Source organism: Lepisma saccharinum, chromosome 9 (assembly GCF_977018435.1).
Source record: "Lepisma saccharinum chromosome 9, izLepSacc3.1, whole genome shotgun sequence".
Lineage (NCBI taxonomy): Eukaryota > Metazoa > Arthropoda > Insecta > Zygentoma > Lepismatidae > Lepisma > Lepisma saccharinum.
In genome coordinates this window covers 34995160-35014938 of record NC_139237.1, presented here as the reverse complement: position 1 = coordinate 35014938, position 19779 = coordinate 34995160, and the positions used below count along the sequence as shown (strand labels likewise).

At 37.8% G+C, this 19779-nt stretch overlaps 1 protein-coding gene across 7 annotated transcripts in view; it reads right to left on the bottom strand.

The window, feature by feature from the left end:
- LOC145991995 (uncharacterized) overlaps nt 1-19779 on the bottom strand; it is a 184746-nt gene that overhangs the window by 125400 nt on the left and 39567 nt on the right. The gene's annotated exons all lie outside the window — the stretch shown is intronic.

Here is a 19779-nt window from a genome sequence, read left to right as displayed (position 1 = left end):
GTTAAAATTGTATCTGAACCACTATGCAATTTGTGTCCACTGGAATTGGCCAATATCTGTCTTTTTACTGCTACATCAAGTAATTTTTTTTAGCTAGTTGTAAAATATGTCACTACAAACCTGTAAACTCATAACAGTAACTTCAAGTGAAATACGTTAGCTGTAATTGGTAAAAAGCCAAAAAAGCCAAAATTTCAGTTTTTTTCAAAAAAAAAAAGGCCGGCTTTTTATCGGAAGAAAACCATCCATTCAAAAAATCCAGCTTTTTGTAACTCTAGATATAAACGATCTTGGTTCATATATTGGAGTTAACATATAAATTTATAAATCAATATATTTTGAATCTTTGCCATCAGGATCAACTACATACAAACATATAGTTTGCTGCACTGAGAGACTTTGTTGGGTCTTTTATTTTCAACTGAACTGTTTATTACCCTGTTAATCAACAATTGAGCCTTTAGATACATCTGGATTACCCAAAAAATTCAACATGTACACTGATGTAAGTATGTGGACCGAAGAAAATAACAAGTTACATACAGGGTCTGGCAACTAAACCTGGTGTTTTTTTTTTATTACAAATAAAACAAAACAAAATAAAACAATTTAATATCATCTGTTCTTGCCAAAGAACTGCATGAAACAGCTACTCATGTTATTTTCCTAAAATGCTTTGAGATGTAGTACAACATGTATTAAAATTGACTTCGTTGCATGAAAGAGTTTTGGTACTATTTGTAATTAAAAACCATCAAGTTTAGTTGCTGGACTCTGTTTAACATGAATTTTAATCAATTGATGGATATGTCTGTCAATGCGAGTCCAGTAATTCACCACAATAACAATATCATTGTAATTGGTCAGGGACGAATGAATAAAGCAATATATTTTGTTGATTGGTATAACAATTTGGTAGGATGTTAGTTATGTCTATTCTGATATAGATATAACTCAGAGATAAAATTATAGAATTTTACACAAAAAAAAATTACAGTTTCTTAACTATTTGATACTTGTTTTTATCCTTGTTAATTGTAGCCACTTCAGTTCTCAAATGAGTTGCCTAATGACAATGCTATGCCATACTACTCTGCACCTATTTATTGATAAATAAAACGAAAAAAATCTGTTTAGTGTATGTAGGCACTCTTGGTATTATAGCATCTGCTATGCACTCTTTTCCTGCAATATATGTCAACTTAGCCTCAGGTGAAATATTTTGATTCTGATTTCATTATATTCTGGTTCCTTTATAAATCATTGGGCTTCTTATGACATTTTCAATCACGAAAATATAAAATACATTTGCACTGCATGTGAGGTCTATGCTAACTTTCAAAATGGAGAAAGTAATTTAACTCACAAAAAACAGGAGTAGGTGCCTGTAGATATAAAACTGATTACGCTTTATATATAAATATTCAGTATAGTTAAGAGAAATGCTGTAGCCATGCAGGACTCCTTTTCCTTATTAGAGATGCTCGGTTTTGTATAAGATGTACAATTTTTTCAGTAAAAGTTCTGAACAGGAACTGAACATGTTAAGGTACAACAGTATGTACTTTTAGATGCTTGTTCATGTTCCATTTATACGTAAATGGTTTATCACATATTGGACACTTGTAGGGTTTTTCACCTGTATGAATTCTTACGTGCAGTCGAAGATGTGTCTTATCTACAAAAGATTTGTTGCACATTGAACATGCATATGGCTTCAATCCTGTGTGAATTTTGGAATGTTGGTTAAGATCTGCTTTCAGTGCAAATGTTTTGTTACACGTAGAACACACAAAAGGCTTCAGTCCACTGTGTAGTTTTAAATGCCTGTTAAGATCACGCTTCTCTGTAAAAGCTTTACCACATGCTGAACAAACATGTGGCTTAACTCCCATGTGAATTCTCAAATGACTCATAAAATTTCCGTTTCCGGCGAATGCTTTGTTACATGTTGGGCACACATACGGCTTATCTCCAGTGTGTATTCTTGAATGACTTATAAGGGTTCCTCTCTGTGTAAATGCTTTATTGCAGGTTGAACATACAAAAGGCCTTTCTCCTGTATGTATTCTTGAATGTATTTTAAGGTCTGTCTTCTGTACAAATGCTTTGCTGCATGTGGAACACGGAAATGGTCTCTCTCCAGTATGAAATCTCATGTGCATTTCCAGCGAAGACCTGCACCGAAATGTTTTGTTGCATACACTGCAAGAGTGAGAGCATGAAGATTTTCTATCTGCTACTAACTTTCTAGTAGGTTCAGAAATAACACTAAGCAGTGTAGATAAAATTGAGTTAAAGGGTTTATTTCTGTTGTGCGACATATTCAGTTTTGTTGCCTTTGCACCTTTTAGCAAATAGGTTCCTCTAGATTGTACCCATGCACAGTTATTCATATTTTCTTGAAGCATTTGATCTGCCCCAGTATTCTTAGATGGATACCTGAAAGGAGATGTTAAGCATGTAAATACATTTAACCTGTCATCCTTGACATTTCAACACTAAAAGTATTGTATTAACCTTTTGGTGCCCAAGCATCTCGAACGAGATACCCAAAAGTAACCCTCGGGGTACCAAGCCTCTCGATCGAGATGCTGTGTCAAGGTCATAGTTTTTACGTTATAACTTTTCTATTTTTGACTAGAATTTCGATTTTATTTTTTTATATTGTTCCTAACACATGTATTTAACAGAAATGGTTTTTTGCATTTTTTTTGTCTTCATGAAAATGGAGGGGGAAAGGCGGGGAAAGGCGGGAAAAGGCGGGAAAAGGGACTTCTCTTTTGCATCTCTTTTCAAGGTCAATTTTTTGCCAACACAGGAAGATTTTTTTTTTTTAAAAAAATAATTTTGGGGGGCTTTCTCCCTTCCCCCTCCATATATACACCAAATTTGCATAAATTTTGCATTTTGTGCATTTTGACATTTTTTTCGGTACTCGTTAATGTCGCGAACGTAACATTCTGCATTGCGGAACATTTCTTTAGGTGAAATAATGAATTTGTAACGAAAATAATGTATATTTCTTACATTAACGAGTACTTACTGTTGATCATTATTTCCCACAAACCATCCACGGGTAGCCCCAAAAACCATTGACGTTAGCCCAAAAATTCACGATAGCCCCACGGACCATCACGGGGACGAGGTATGCCTACTAGGTTAGGTTAGGCCTGTTAGGTTAGGTTCCATTAGCACTTCTTTCGTTCAATTTAGCATATACGGACAAGATTGGCTTCTAGCAGCAGCAATAGCAAGTATTGTGCTCTCGTGCAGAAAGCAAATGGCGGCAGCAGCAGTAGCTCGTCGGAAATAGATTTTCGTAGAAAACCACATGCATTTGCATTAAAATGGATCAAAACTTCATTCCCGAACACGTTTCCGACATTCGGACAACATCGGCTTCTAGCAGCAGCAATAGAGTGTATTGTGCTCTCCTACAGAAAGCAAATGGCGGCAGCAGCAATAGCTCGTCGGAAATAGATTTTCGTAGAAAACAACATGCATTCGCATTAAAATGGATCAAAACTACATTCCCAAATACGTTTCCGACATTCCTCCTCACCGGTAAATAATGAGCAATTGTGCCGATCTTGCACTTTCTACGCGAGGTGGGGTGGAAACATTGCATATGGACTACGGTGGTGAAACTGTGACGGCCATTTCCCGTGTTACGGAAGGGAAGAAGCAAGCAAGAAAACTTACTCGATATGTCGCAAATATAGCTATTTTCAGTGAAATAAGCGAAATGTCACCTTCAGCAATGTTCGTCAATGCAGAATACGTAAGTACGGAATATCGAAATCAAAAAAAGGAGGAAATTTCAGCTGTTTGTCCGATACGAGAAATTTACCGAAAAGTATTTTTGAGACGATTTCCCCCCTTTCCCCCTCCATATGTATGCCGAATGTGCATAAAATATACAGGGTGTCATTTTAATGGTGCCCACAGACCACAGATTTGTATAGAGGACATAAAAATAAACAACTTTTCCCAGTAACATTTTTGTCGTTGGTGTGTCGATTCGATGCTACAGCCGTTCAAAAAAGAGTGTTTTGCCGCCTGGATGCTGGCAACCCAACACAACATTTGATCGTACCTGTGACGTCATATCCTCCGGCGAAACAGCGCACGGCAGGGTTGCAAGGAACACACAAATGTTGTGAAAAATGACAAAGTACCAACCACATTATTAGCTGTAAAACGAAGTGAGAAACGCGTCCAGCAGACCGAACATCATAGCCTGCCAGCCAGAAGATCAGCAGTCATCTCAGGGGAAGAGGGAAGTGAACCAACGATACGAGAAATGGTAAAAAACTTATTCAAAATGAAATGTCAATGTCGGATTTTGTCTCAGCCTACATCTAAAATATCAAGAACTATAAATTTTATTGGACTTACAGCTTACACGTGGCTGTTTACGCCCAACTACATGTCAAATATTTGCAAATCTCGTTGCAAGGTTGATATCTACAGGTTTGTGTCCAGATGCCATGCGGTACTTTTGTGCTGATAACGGAAGTATCCGAGGTTCACGTTGTTACATTACGACTAAAACACGTACAACCACAGTAACAATCTAATGATGAATCAGTACCGAATATACTGTCCTGTTCACAGACGCAAACTATTACATGTGTATCTGGTGCATAGATAAACACATAGTCGTCTTAGAGCTTGTAGTATTACTACCACTTATATCCCTGTATTTTCAATCATTTTTGCCACTTGGCTCATAATGCTCTGAATATACATTATATTATCTGTTGCTTACGTTTGGAATTTTGAGTTCTTTCATTTCTATTTTGTCATCTGTTCAGTGTGTCACAGACAACTAGTATCAGAAGAACGAAGTGGATAGACCAAATTGTAGATGCCAACTTGGTAACTAGATTTGCAAATATTTGACATATAAGCTGAGACAAAATTCGATATGATCACTTCCACTTGAATATTATTTTCTTTCTACCATTTTTCGTATCGTTTGTTTACTTCCTGTTAGGTTACAGAACGTGTTTTCTCGTTTTGTGTTACGGTACATAATGTGGCTGATTGTAGCTATGTCATTTTTCACAGAGTGTGTGTGTTCCTGGCAACCCTGGAACGCATCGCTTCACGACGTGATATGACGTCACAAATGCAATCAAATGTTGTGTGTGGTTGCCAGCATTCAGGCGGCAAAACGGGCTTTTTTGAACGACTGTAGCGCCGAAATGACGCACCAACGAGAAAAATGTTACTGATAAAAGTTGTTTGTTTTGATGTCCTCTATACGTTTCCGTGGTCCGTGGGTGCCATTAAAATGACACCCTGTATATCGTCTGAATCTGTGATTCATTCTGCGTACAACGGTATACCTTTCATATCTCCAGGGCATTTAGTTTCTGAGCTATAGTCATTTCAAGGTACCGCTGCATTTTGAAGCTTGAATCAGTGGAATGCCAACCATTCCTTTTGGGGGTACAACTCATATTACATTGGTCATACGACAATGATGCAAATAATTTTCTGTTTCTTACATGCCAATGATAATTTCTATGTGCATTTTGAACTTTTCATATCCTTTTTTTCGAGCGGGCGGGGGGGGGGGGGGCAAACCCCATTTTTAAAAAAGTATTTCAGGGATTTCCCCCCCCTTTCCCCCTCCATGTATACGCCGAATGTGCATAAATTATATATCGTCTGAATCTGTGATTCATTCTGCGTACAACGGTATATCTTTCATATCTCCAGGGCATTTAGTTTCTGAGCTATAGTCATTTCAAGGTACCGCTGTATTTTGAAGCTTGAATCAGTGGCGTGCCGACAATTCCTTTTCGGGGTATAACTCAAGTTACATTGGTCATATGATAATAATGCAAATATTTTTGTGTTCCTTACATGTTAGCGATCATTTCCATGTGGATGTCGACACTGTCATGTACTTTTTGCTTGAGGGGAGGGGGGGGAACAAAAAAATTTTCCCGAAATTTTGGAATTTTGAGAGTTAGCCCCCTCCCCCCGCCACATATACGCCAAATTTGCAAAAATGTCATATAGTCTGAATCTCTGGTTCATTCCGCGTACAACGGTATATCACTCATCTCTCTAGGGCAATTAGCTTCCGATCTACACTAATTTAATTGAAACTCTGCATTTTGCTCAAAATCGGCTTGGGCAACCGAGGCTTACTTCTGAAAAAGGCCTTGGGCGGCAAAAGGTTAATGCTTCGAAAACATTCAAAATTGTTACATCAAAATAGTGAATGTGAAACAAAACTCTACTTATAAATGTAAGGTAAATAATGAAAATAAAAGCTGTTCATAGCACCAGACTCCTAGCCATGTAGGGGACAGGGGGGGCTGACCCTGGCACTGCTGTCAGCCCCCTTTACATTACATAAAACTACTTTATATAATTTGTTTCCAGTGAAGAGTGAAATTGTAGATGACAGCAGATATTATATTGCTCACAACTTGGTAAAGAACAAATCCACAGAACATGAACAGCAGCTTTTATATTCGTTCATCTTGTATATGAGCCAAAGTTAAAGTAGCAGCAACTATTTAGAAGATTCTCTAGACTTTAAGAACTTCTTTTATAGGGTAGCTGCTTTATCTGTACCTTTGCTGTCTCTTTTGCAGCCTGCCATTTAGACACAAATCTCTGACTTTGGCATCATTTTTCACATTTCTTTCCACATCAATGGACCAACAGCTCAGTAAGTGTTATTGCTTTGGCCGGTGGGGGGGTAGAATATTTGGTAGCAGGGTGGCACTTTAAGACCAGAGAAAAATTCACGCAGAATTTTCGGAGACAATAATTTAGTCATAATTCCCGGTGAGTAGCCACCCTGAGTAGGTACTACGATTGCACCTTATTGTGCATTTTTCTTGCATGATATAAATATTTGTATCATCAACAGTAGTATAGGGTGTGTAGTAAGGGATGATGTCGGCAGTCAATTATCACTTCAAGAGATGTTTCAGAAGATATAAAAAAAACTGTAGTATTTGCATGATATTTCTAAATTTTGTATTACCCTCCACCCACAAATAATTTACCTTCATTTAATAATATTAAATTTTTGAAAATGGACCTGGTTTACAAACACCCTTTCCCACCCCAAAAAAATAAACCATCAGCCCCTCCTGGAGATCAATTCTAGCTACCTGTCTAGCGTATCGTACCCAAGGTATTGGATAGAAATGACAAGTCTTATGTCATTCTTAGCATAGTAGGAAACAGAGATAGGAATGCGGAATAAGCAATGAGGAAAACGTGAGGTTATTGACTTGGGAGACGAGGCGGCTTAGACTGTTGGAATTGACAGGGAATGAGATCAGTTGGCAAGAATCCTTTCTAAACCAATCCATATCAGTTCAGTCATATAGAGTACAAAAACCAAATCTAACTTGAGTTAATTTCTATCGCCATTCCTTTAAATGTAACCTCTTGCATTTATCACATTTAGGCCAAGTGAGTGATAACCATCTGAGAGATGAATACAATCTAAAGGTTCTTGATTTGATCCCAAACACAGAAGTAACATTGCGTTATGTGGTGTAGCTGCGTTATGCTAGCACACTATTGAAAAAGAGACTAGTCCGTAATGAATATGTCAAAAGTGGAGGAAAAAAGGTTTCACACTATTTGTTGGCCTCCTAAATGATGACATTTCAGCCCATTGCAAAATGTACCACATACTGAAGATGGAGAATCATGCTCATTAAATCTGCTCCAATGAAAATTGGGGCTCTCAGTTCACGTGATGTAAACATTGGAAAACACTATTCTCCCTTGCTAGCAAACTCGTTTCCAACAAGCAAGAAATTTTGAGATGAGGCTGACCACTGAGTACTACACAGTAAAGAATGTGTGGTATAAAAATTAATATACTTCAGTGTCTAATTTCACATGCAAAGAAACATAGTGGGATAAAATTTGTGTTTTAAAAAGGGCCGCATGCAATACTTGTAGACATTTATACATAGTATCTTAAATCCTGCACTCGGCGTAATGGTCCCTCATATTGGAAAACACTGCTTTCTGCTTTTCACTCAGGGGAGTAAATGAGGGCAATATTTAAGCTTAAAACTTACATAATCGCCAACTGACAGTGACTGTGCAGAAAATAAAAAAAATAAGGAAATAAGTTGTGGTTCTCTACCAGTTTACCACCCTCTCTAGCTAATTCTGGCTCGTCCAGTTCCCCTCCAAATTTGTCAAGATAAAATTCTGTTTGTATTAAAATAATCATTACTGTGAAACACTTAAAGGTATATAAATAAATAATCCATGGCATAACTGCCGTGAGGGCCAGTGCCTAACTACCGACTATGGACCTCCAGTTACAGGGTGACCTGTGGTCAGTGCAACGAACACCCAGTCGTTGTTGTAGGTTTCCATGACCAGGTTATGCTACTCATTCCAAGCTTCCCAATTTCCTCACAATGGTTTGGTGGCCACCAACCAGTGCCATACATAGGATGAAATCTCAGGAAAAGTTGTTATGTCTCTCCAAGGAGACTCGAACCTGGGCATGTACTATCGTCAAAGCCCAAAGCTTGTGCCTTAAACTGCATGGGCACAGTGTGGGACCATACTAGCATATAATACTACCTATGTAGTAGAGATTATCGTATCCAAATATGGAGTACTTTTCCCATGTAATTTGAAGTATTTCTATGCAATCTATATGGTGAAAATTGCTGATGTTCATTTTTTATTTACTTTATCACACTCAAATATATTTTCCAAGAAAGTACTTCGTATTCTAGTCAAATTTTGAGTATGAAGAATTGATGTGTTCTTTCAATACAAAGAATACAGTTAAGCCTAACATGGTACGTAAAAACACTTTCTTCTCAAAAGAAAAGGGAAAATAATGCGTAAAAGGTTTGCATTTAATTATCCTATCCATCCAGTAAAAACATTCGAAATAGAAATGCATAATATTGCATTGCATTACTTTTTTTACTTTATTGCAAAAGAATTTGTCACTAGAAATGTGAATGTTTAGATGTTGTTTTGGAGATGGTCTTTTGGCAGGCACACCCTCTCATGCAGTACACCCAGAAAAAATGCATTATAGGAGGATAATGCGGTTCCATTGACTGGATACAGAGTCAGTACTATCTGCTTAGATTTTGCATTCATTTGTCAGAATCACATGGCCATCCATCCTGATTTTCGCAGTACAGTCCTTTTATTTTTTAATGGGCTGTCCTGCAGAATGCAGAGACCTGTACAGTCCTTTTTTCTTTTACATATGACCTGCAAAATGTCCTGATTTCTACTCCAAAGTCCAAATATTTATTTTATATTTATATTTTCTTTTGTTTTTTCCATGTCAACAGTTTATGTAACATAAAGAGTTTTGTTTCTCGTACTTTTCTATTGTTGTCATGCTGCAGAGAATAAACATCCATTACGCAAACAATGAGTAGATATTGCGTACTCAACAGTTGCGAACAGAATGGTCAGCTGTCGATTTGAGCAGTTGTCTGTTGCTGGAGTGAGTCTCGTTCCTGAAGTGCACATCTTGTTTTTCAACGTTGTGGGGTGAAGATGCCTCCACAGAGGAAATGTGTTTTTAATTCAGAATTGAAATCTCTTTATCCATTCCCTAAGAGGAAAAACGGATAGTGAAGTTCACTGAGAAAAATGTACAGCTCAGTTTTCAATTGCAAATAGTGGAAGGTCTGAAATAACACAAAATCTGCAAACGACAAAACATAAATATGCCAACCCTGCTGCTGCATCTAGTGATTTCAACATTTTTCAGAAACAAGGATTTTGGACCTAAAGAACAAAAATTGACAGCAGTGGAAACGTGTTTTGCATTTCATACAGTGCAACATAATCAATTCTTTCATTCTAAACACTGTAGTTCAAAACTTGTGAAGAAGTGCTTCGAACCACAATATGATTGTGCAAAAATAAAATCTGAAGCGACTGTGATGAATGTGATAAACCTCTATGCAATTTCAGAGCTTCAGAAAGAGTTAGACAAGGTAAATTATACTTTATACAGATTCCTCGAACCATAAATCTATTAAATTGTTTCCATTGTTGGTGTGCTACTTCCATTGTTTGAGTGAAGTGCAAGTTAAAGTTCTGGATGCTCAAGATCAATGTGGCGAAACGTCAGATATTGTGTCTTCACATATCATGAAGACATTAAATGAATACAACATTGAAAGTAAAGTTGTTGGTTTATGTGCTGACAATACGAACTGCAACCTAGGAGGAGCAGCAAGAAAAGGTAAAAAAAATGTTTACAATATTTCAGGAATCCTTAAACAAACCAATTGTAGGTGTAGATTGTTCTGCACCTATAGTGAATAATTGTGTACAAGCTGCAATGAAACGTGAACATGCTTTACATGACTTTGTGGAGATAGAGTTCTCAAAGCTTCTTTCTTATAGCAAAACTAGGTGGCTTGCTTTGTTGCCAGCCGTAGAGCACATACTTAAACTCTATCCAGCATTGAAATCATACTTTCCATCGCAGGATAAGAGTTCCACAATCATTAAAATGTTTGTTGAGGACCCCTTGTTTGAAATATGGCTCTATTTTATCCATTCCAATGCAGTACTTTTTAATGACTTCGTTCACTTTCTTGAGCATCAATATGTTTCTATGATAGAATGTTCTGCATTACTTGCAGAACTTAAAACAAAAGTTAGTTGACAGATATAACTGTACTTTTTTGCCTCTCATAGTGCAGTTGAAACTAAAAAGTCTGGAGGAAAATGGGTTTCTTTGTATGTCAAGTTTTAAGGAGCATATGCGTTCATTTTATTCAACTAGTATTGAATATATTAAGCAGTGGTCGTCTCTCTTTTCTGAAATTTGTGTGTTGGAATGGGTGAAACTAGATTAGTGATCCAATGGGACAGGGTGCAAAATAGCATACAATTTTTCAACAAATGGTCAGGAAAACAATTAATTATCTCTTTGATGAAATTTCAAATGTAAAGCTTATGTCACTCTCGAAAAGGTGAAAGGGTGGAACCCTATTCAAATGAGAGTAGATTTAAGATGGGTTGAGATATTCAAACATTTCCAGGAAAAATGCACCTCCTTTTCTCATGTATTTGAAATTGTACAGTTCAGTTTGTGCCTTCCAGCCACAACTGCCCCCACTGAGAGAGTTTTCTCATTAATGAATAACATGTGGACTGCTGAGAATCTCAATTGAAAACTGAAACACTGAAACACCTAATTTCAATTGCACCTGTAGTAAATTCCATGATATGGTTCTGCAAAATAAAAAGTTAGTAAATGCTATTCAGTCGAATCAAAAGTACAGAACCATTAAGGATTATGAAATATTTGTTAATTTGAATGTATTGAAATAGTTTTAAAAACTTGAAGTTTAAGTGACATGTTGTCAATAAAATTTGCTCACAACTGTAGTTTGTTTAATATGTCAAATTTTTAATATACTTAGTTTCCATTTTTGTTCACTGTCGCTCATATAGTGTAATCAAATAATAGAATAATTTCTATTACAAACATTTGTCCTTTATGTCTTTACTTTTTTTAAGCAACTTGGGGGTAGGTTGACAATACATATTGTCATGTTGTGTGTAATGTTTCTTGCTGGTAAAAATCTGGTCACCCTAGCTTTCATAATTTCATGTTATCACCATTTGTCCTCGTCAGCATGGGTTAAAAGTGGCGAAAAAGGGATGTAAAGTATAATCTATTAACACACATTACAGGACAATCACCCATAACAATGTATCAGAATATGTCATTCTGAAACAGTTTTCTGACAATCAATATGTAGGGATGTGAAATTTTGGTTTTATTTTTCCCTGAATTTTGTTATTTTTTACTGCAATACGGTGTTATATTTTGCGGTTTACGGCAAAATTCGGTGTTATGAATTTGAAATTGGTGCTATTTTTAGATGCATTTTTACTGTTCGTGCTCTGTTTAAGATTTTCACATTGTTTTAATTCTGGAAAATTGAAAAAAAATAGTTTTAATGAAAAAAAAATGTTTACCTTTTTGAGAAATAACCCTATTTCTTCCATGTGGAAAACTATTTCATCTCATCAGCCTCTAAATATGAAATGTTTATTGAATTATAACACCAAAATCAATCATTCACATCATATTTCTCTATCAATGCCAAACAATCCCTGTGTGACTGTTTTCTGTACACACACACACATGCTCTCCCCCCTCCTAAACACAACAGTGATTCTCCCTGAAAATTTTCCCCTTCTACACTATTTTTCTTTTCGGAAGATCCCCCTGAGTGAATTGAATTTCAGGACGAGGTTAAACACTGCCAGTCATGTCTGCATCAAACTTCAATAAATGAAACGTGATAATCTCGAGAACTTCAGGTAGTTCTTTTTGAACAGAAGAAGTCCTATGAAGTTTATATTGCATATTTCATGGCATTTTTCGCATTAAAATGAAAAATTCGGTGTTATTCTGTAAAATGGCATAATTCGCGATATTTTGCAATTACGAAACACCAACAATTTGCTTCCTTTACCTACCCAAATACATTTTAAATACTTTATCTTGCTTTCCTCAACTTTTCGGTGTTAACATTAAAATGAAAACTTCACTTCCCTGTCAATATGCCACTTTATTATATTTCATGCATGTGAAAATGTACATGCTCGCATGCGCACACACGGTACATAGTTTCAGAATCAAGCAGGTAGTATTTGTAGAGGTCATTTGAGGAAATTTCCCTTGTTGACAACTGCATACACTTTCAGGTTTGAAATGTACACACACACATATATATTCATAAATTAATCATTGAAAGAAGTTACTGTAGTTAACCTTGTCTTTCATTTTTAAAATAAAACACTGCTCCACCCATAAGCATACCTTAATGCATTGTGTATCTAGAATGAAGTCAAATTGTTCTATTTATAAAATATATTATCACATGCGCATATATTTCATCTGCACTTGTCATATGTCTGAAATGCAAATAAAAAAACATTTTCTCTTCGAGTAAACAAATTTTCTGGGCCAATGGCAACATTTCAGAGCAGTTGTATTTTAGAAAGAAAACAATCAAACACTTTATACACAGTGATTGACAAAAGTGTGTGGGTTGTTGTGACTGTGTGACATTACACATTAATTCACAGTATAAAAAACTTACATGAGTGAGTATAATAGTCGTAAAACTCCTTGCAGACGACGTTTCGCGAATAAAATACTTCATCATATATGTTAAAATAAATCCAGGATTAGGTAAAAAAAAAAAAAAAAAAAAAAAAAAGGGTATTGGGATATAGAATTTAAAATTACACTCCTCGCCATTAAAATTGCAACACCCAGAAGGAAATGAGATAGAAACACGAAACTTGGCAAATATGTAGTTCATAATAAGATAAGAAAATGATTACAGTTAGAGCTCGGTGGTGTGACATGTGACACGTAGAACATGGTTGCATAACCCCAAGGAGCTAGTAGTGTGTACAGCCTCCACGGGCGGCAATAACTGCTGCAACACGGCGAGGCATGGACAGAATGAGTCCATCGATGTCTGCTTGCGGTATGGCGTCCCAAGCGGCTTCCACACGGTGCCAGAGGTCTTCAACATTACGTGCCAGAAACCTGAGTTGGGCCAGCCGGCGACCCACCATGGACCAGACAAGTTCAATTGGCGACATATCCGGCGAACGTGCTGGCCAAGGAAGCAGGGGCACATGATTAGCTTCCATAAATGCGAGGACATTCCTTGCAACATGGGGGCACGCGTTATCCTGTTGAAAAGTGGCATTATGCAGTGCATGGATTAATGGGACAGCAACAGGGGTGAGAACCTGTGTGATGTACCGTTGGCTGTTCAAAGTCCCTTGAATGCGTACGAGACGCGAACGAACAGCTATGGCGATGGCACCCCATACCATGATACCCAATGAAAGCCCTGTGTGATGATGCATGATCCAGGCGTCATGAAGCCTAGTGCCACGGTGCCGCCACATGCGTGTACGTCCATCATGATGTTGTACACAGAAGCGGGATTCATCAGAGAACACTACAGCATTCCACTCCGCCATCCATGCACGACGGTCTTGGCACCATCTCAGACGCAAACGCCTATGCTCTAGCATCAAAGGAATCCGCAACAGTGGGCGCCGGGAAAAAAATCCCCTGTTCGCCAAACGACGAAGCACGGTTCGTGGGGACACTGGACGTTGTAAAACATCCCGTACTTCATGCTCAATCCTCGTTGACGTGGCCGTTCTGTCTGTAAGGGCCATGCGTATCAGACGTCTGTCCTCTCGTTCCGTCGTCCGACGTGGACATTGTGAACCTCTACGTCGCTCTACAGTGCCTTCCTGGACCCACTGGTTCAATACACGGATCACTGTGGATGCATTCCGTCCTACACAGGCACCGATCTCACGGTAGAATAATCCGCATTCACGGTATACAACAATTCGGCCGCGATCGAACTGGGAAACCTGCTGGAATCGCTGCCGTATTCGACGACGTGGCATTGCTGACCGATTTTAACACACTACACTCACGACCATGCACTTTCACTGCTCTTCTGCACCTATCTGACCTGCTACAGGTACCACTTACCAGATGGCGTGGCAGGCGCACATGACGCATGACGGCCTTGAACACCTAATCATTTCCTTCTGCACCTCTCCTCTACACACTGTGCACATTTCGTCCGATTCCGATTACTCCTTCTGGGTGTTGCATTTTTAATGGCGAGCAGTTTACGTGACGTTAAAAGTGCCATGTGGGCTAAAAGACAATTCAAAAAGAACGGTGTACCCATACTACCATACAGAATGAATGACTACTTTAGCATACGAATGCTACATCCTCCCCTCCAAGAGTTCAATGGGAAGAGTTTGTGGAAAAGATAGGAAAGAAGAAAGGGAAAACAATGACAGAAGTCCGAAAACTAGCCTTGGACCGAAAAGTGTACAGGAAGTGGATGATGGAACCTGACGCTTAATGGCAGAAGGGGATGGAAAAGAAGAATAAGAAAAAGTGTGACAAAGTGGATAAGAATACATGGTATTTCATTCACTCCCTGGGACAGCATATTTAGTTCATTCCCTGGGACAGCACTAAATCTATACTTGAGCGTAGCAATGCATAACTAATGCCTTCGGGTACTTGTCCTGGACCTTCTTTTACAAATCTGCTAAATGCCCGACATAACTGCCAACCCATCCTAAGTTTCAGCATTAAATTTATCCTAAAGTTTTTACTTATTGACAATTTATACATGAACAAATAACCCATCAGATATACAATCAGCACCAGAAGCGAAGCATAGTTTTACGAAGGACGCAAGCGATGTTTCAGTGCAAATAGCATGTAGTACAATGGCATGCTGAAAGGGGGGGGAGGGGAGTATTCAAGGTTTCTAGCCTCATTGGCCCAGTCCCTGGATTTGTCAAAATATCATAATGAAGTGGCGGTACTAAAAATAAACCATATGATCCACAAAGTTTTCATGATAAAGCTGGATTCTAAATAAATCCAGAAACGTCTTGCATATGCGAACTTTCCGCATACGACTAAAGGGGTACGAAGTTTCTTATTTATTAGTACCTTTATTTGTTCACTATTTTTTGATGTGGGCAAACGGTGACCAAACAATGCCTCACTTAGATTGTGTCCCCGGAATGCTAACTCTTGAGTACCAAGAAAGGTTGTTACACTTACAAGATGCTTCAAAATATTGTGATTTTGACCAACTTTGTTATGGAGCTCTATCGTCACTAATCTGTGGTGATCCAGAGCAAAATCCACACGAGATTGTCAGAATTCTTTCAGAGTTAAAAATGCTCTTATGTGAGATTCTGCCTATTCATGTGTCTAAAGCATTGTGCACGTTATTCAGATGAGAATATCCTGTACTTGACCACACGGACTTCGTCTTGTCCACGGCGAACAATATGCATGGCCAGTAATACAACCTGTTGCATTCTTCACAATCTGCTGGCCAAATAAACTTTTCGTACCAATTAATTTGGAAATGACGCACAAAGCCCTTTGGGCTAACTTGTTTTAAGTCCGGCAAATCTGGTATTGGTCGTCCCCCGTCCACGATTTTCATTTTCATACTTATCCCTCTCGAGCTAAACAAAGCAATTTTCAATTGCTCAATAATACGAGTACACCGGCACTTCACCGTATCAACCGTTCCTAAATATGCGTTCATTACGATAAATTCAGAGCACAAAACACGAAGCAACAAACACTCACTTTCTCCAACGCTCTTTCCACAAATGCAAATGCAAGCATCCACACAAGGTCACTTTGAAAATCTCTGAAACAACAGAAAGTGATACCAAACTATTTTCTTAATTTTAACCCTCACGAAGGAAAGATATATCAGTTTGGTGATAGAAATTACGTGGTTGAATCAGAATCATTACAGCAGAAAGAGTATAATAACATTTAAGTAATAAAGTGTCATACAGTGGCATGCCCAGGGGGAAGGAGGTTGTTGGGAGACACAACCCCCTCCCCCTTCGGCAGGAATGTCAAAGGCAGGAAAATATGACAAAATGATGACTGACTAATAAAAAAATCCTGGGAACACCACTTGTGTGCGAGTGTAAATAAAAATTTAAAAAGACCTCCCCGATGGCGCAGTGGTAACGTCATTGCCTTGTAATCGAGGGGTCCCGGGTTTGATACCTGGTGAAGGCACATAGTAGTTCGGATTCCACTTTAAACTGTAGGTCCAGTCCCGATTAGCCTTATTGTGCATAAAGTGGACTTAAAACACAAACTCAACAACAATGAAACTTAAAACATGTTCTTGTGTTCATGATGGGCACAATCTATACGATTTACTTCTGTGTAGTCTACAAATATCAGTAGATAGTTATTTTTCAGATAGATCTATTTTCACCCCAAGTTTTATTTAAAAGCCGTCAATTTATTGAATGTAGTTGTAAAATTTGTGAAACAGCTCGCTTAAATTACTTTGTAAATAATTTGGCAGTTGCAAACACTGCTAGCAGTCAACACTTCTGACGTAATTTGATTGGTTGGTTGATTTGTTGTTTTAAGTCCACTTTATGCACAGTAAGGTAAGGACTGCACCTACAGTTTAAAGTGGGATCCGAACCACTTGTGCCTCCACCGGGTATCGAACCTGGGACCCCTTGATTACAAGGAGAAGATGCTACCACTGCGGGAGGCCCTCTGACGTAATTTGAGCTGGACCGACCAGGATGCAGGGTGCAGACCAAGGTCCGTTGAATCTTCCCTCCCTCCCTGGGGAAACTCTTCACGGGGGTGCAGACATTCCACTTCCTGGAAACACAAACACTCGTCCTTTGCCATCTTGCCCCAACTCCCAATGTCAATCTTTTTAAGGCATTTTACAATTCGGGAAATCTAAAATAATTTGTAATATAAAATTATATATATGGAATTTAGAAGAGTGATAATAACTTCTGAAAGTTATTTTATGACTAAGGATTATTATTATATTCACGATCTTGTTTACGTGTTCATGAAGACAAATATTTGTTACTAGTTTTTACTGGCAATGTATCCTGCTTTCGGTTGAGCTCGGCTATTTTCGGGAATCACGCAAGCTCAGGAAGCAGAGGTTTTTGTTGAAGCGTTGTGAACGGTTTCAACCTGAATTTCACGCTTTGCCATTTGACCTCTTCAGATGCGTTATTTTCCCGAAGAGCGGCTGCAGGCATTTAAACTGGTGCTTGCTACAGACCTGCTGAGAGAATTTGCAGCCGTAATATTTCACAAAAATGAGTGCAATGCAAACTAAATAAAGCTAAAACATTAAGTACATTAAAGCCTGTGTGCGGGGTGGGGGAGGGTATATTTAGGAAGTTTAGGATACATTTACATACAAAATGACCTAGTCCTGCACCTGGCCATAAGACTTTCTGAAAGTTTGAGGTGGAAAGCCAAATGCCAAGAAGACACTACAATTTCCAAAGACAGCACAAGAAGTTTTCTCCACGTTTCAAGAGAAAAGGTTTGTAATCTGCTCATAACCACTGTCAGCACTTATTCACAAACAAAATTCCCGACTATATTCTTACCACCAATGTTTCACTTTCATCCCTATTCGATAAAAGTGGGGCTATCATAATATTTCATTATTTTTACAAATTTTACACCATTTTAATTTTTTGTGAAATCATCTCATTTCTACCACTTTTTTCGAGAAGAACCCACATGTAATTTTATTCAAGCATTTGTGTTGGCATCACAAAGTATTCAAAATCTCTTCAGTGAACGATATTACTATCTACAATATTCTCGTCTTCAGTTCGGACCCAGAATCATTCACAACCTTCTCCAGACAACACTGAATATTATGCTGGGAACAACTGTCAAGAGCAACCTGGAGTAAGAATGTCCGCTGTTGTGCCAAATGAGAAAATGCACAGCACACATGCACATGGACTAGCAGAGAACGAACAAAGAAACAGCACTTGTGCTGCACTCAAGTGGGCAAGTTATGAACTGAAATATCAGACATTTGTAGCAAAACATTCAACGAATGATGTCGAAACACACATATTTCCATAAGCACTCAAAAACAAAGAACGAATATCTACATTATCCACAACTTGTGCACCTTGGGGGAAAACGTACGTATATGATCTCTGCATCAAAAGTTAAAATTCGGCAAGGTTTTTTTTACAAAAAAATCGTGTCTTGGTAACTAGGAATCCTAGTTACAAATTTTAGCTTGTTTCTTTCCAGTACAGATTAGGCTACAACCCTATAGTTAAAAAAAAAAATTATAAAATATTTTCGAACATAAAAGCTCTGGTTTTTTTTTTCAGTTGAAAAGTTAAAATTCTGCAAGATATTGCAATAAAAATGTATATCTCGGTAACTATGAATGCTACAGTTACAATTTTTTCTAACTATTTGTTTGGTACAGAGTACGCTATAAGCCTATGGTTAAAGAAAAAATCCACATTTCATTTATGAAGTGAAAGAAGTAATTTATATATATATATATTCAAAATTTGAACTCCATCTGGCCCCCCACACAGGCAATGCAGGGATGTGAGGGTTTAAAAAATTACCTGCATATTGCCTGATTTATGTTCTATTCTTGTGGCAAGAATTGCATACTTCCTGACGATACCTTCAGAAAAAAATATCCACATGTAAAAGCTTAGCCCGTTTTTGGCAAGAAATTCAAAATTCCAAATCTACAAATCAAAAGTCTTGGGCAAGTGATCCATCACTGGTAGAAGTGTGTTGCCTTATGTGGTACATAGAAAAGATAAAAGTACAACACCAACAATTGTACTGGTTGCTCTCTGCCTGCTCATTAATATGAACTTTATGACAGCCCGTGTACATGGATATATGTTTTGCACTCGACTATAAATTCCTTCACGTTATTGCTCATTGGTTATGTATCAACAAAACATATAACAGAATAAACAATCACATTGACAGATATCTGATAATGACTTACCTGTAAATTGTTCAACTCAAAAACATCCAAATGCAAGGAACAAAAAGAAGAAAATAACTACACAAGAAATATAAGCTACTAGGTTCAAAACCTAAGAGAACTACTGTCAGTCAACTAAGAAGTATTAGTCAGTCGATACAAGACATAGTACTTAATGTATCTGGACGATTTTCACATTCAAGCTTAGAGCAAAAAATGTTGTTATCATGGTGAAATGGGAGAAAAGGCTCCAGAGTCTAAACTTCTCCATGGAAAAAAGGGAAAATAAGCAAATGCTTTTTTTATATATGCTGAATGAGATCAGACTTTTTCATCACTGCTGTTTTAAGTTTGA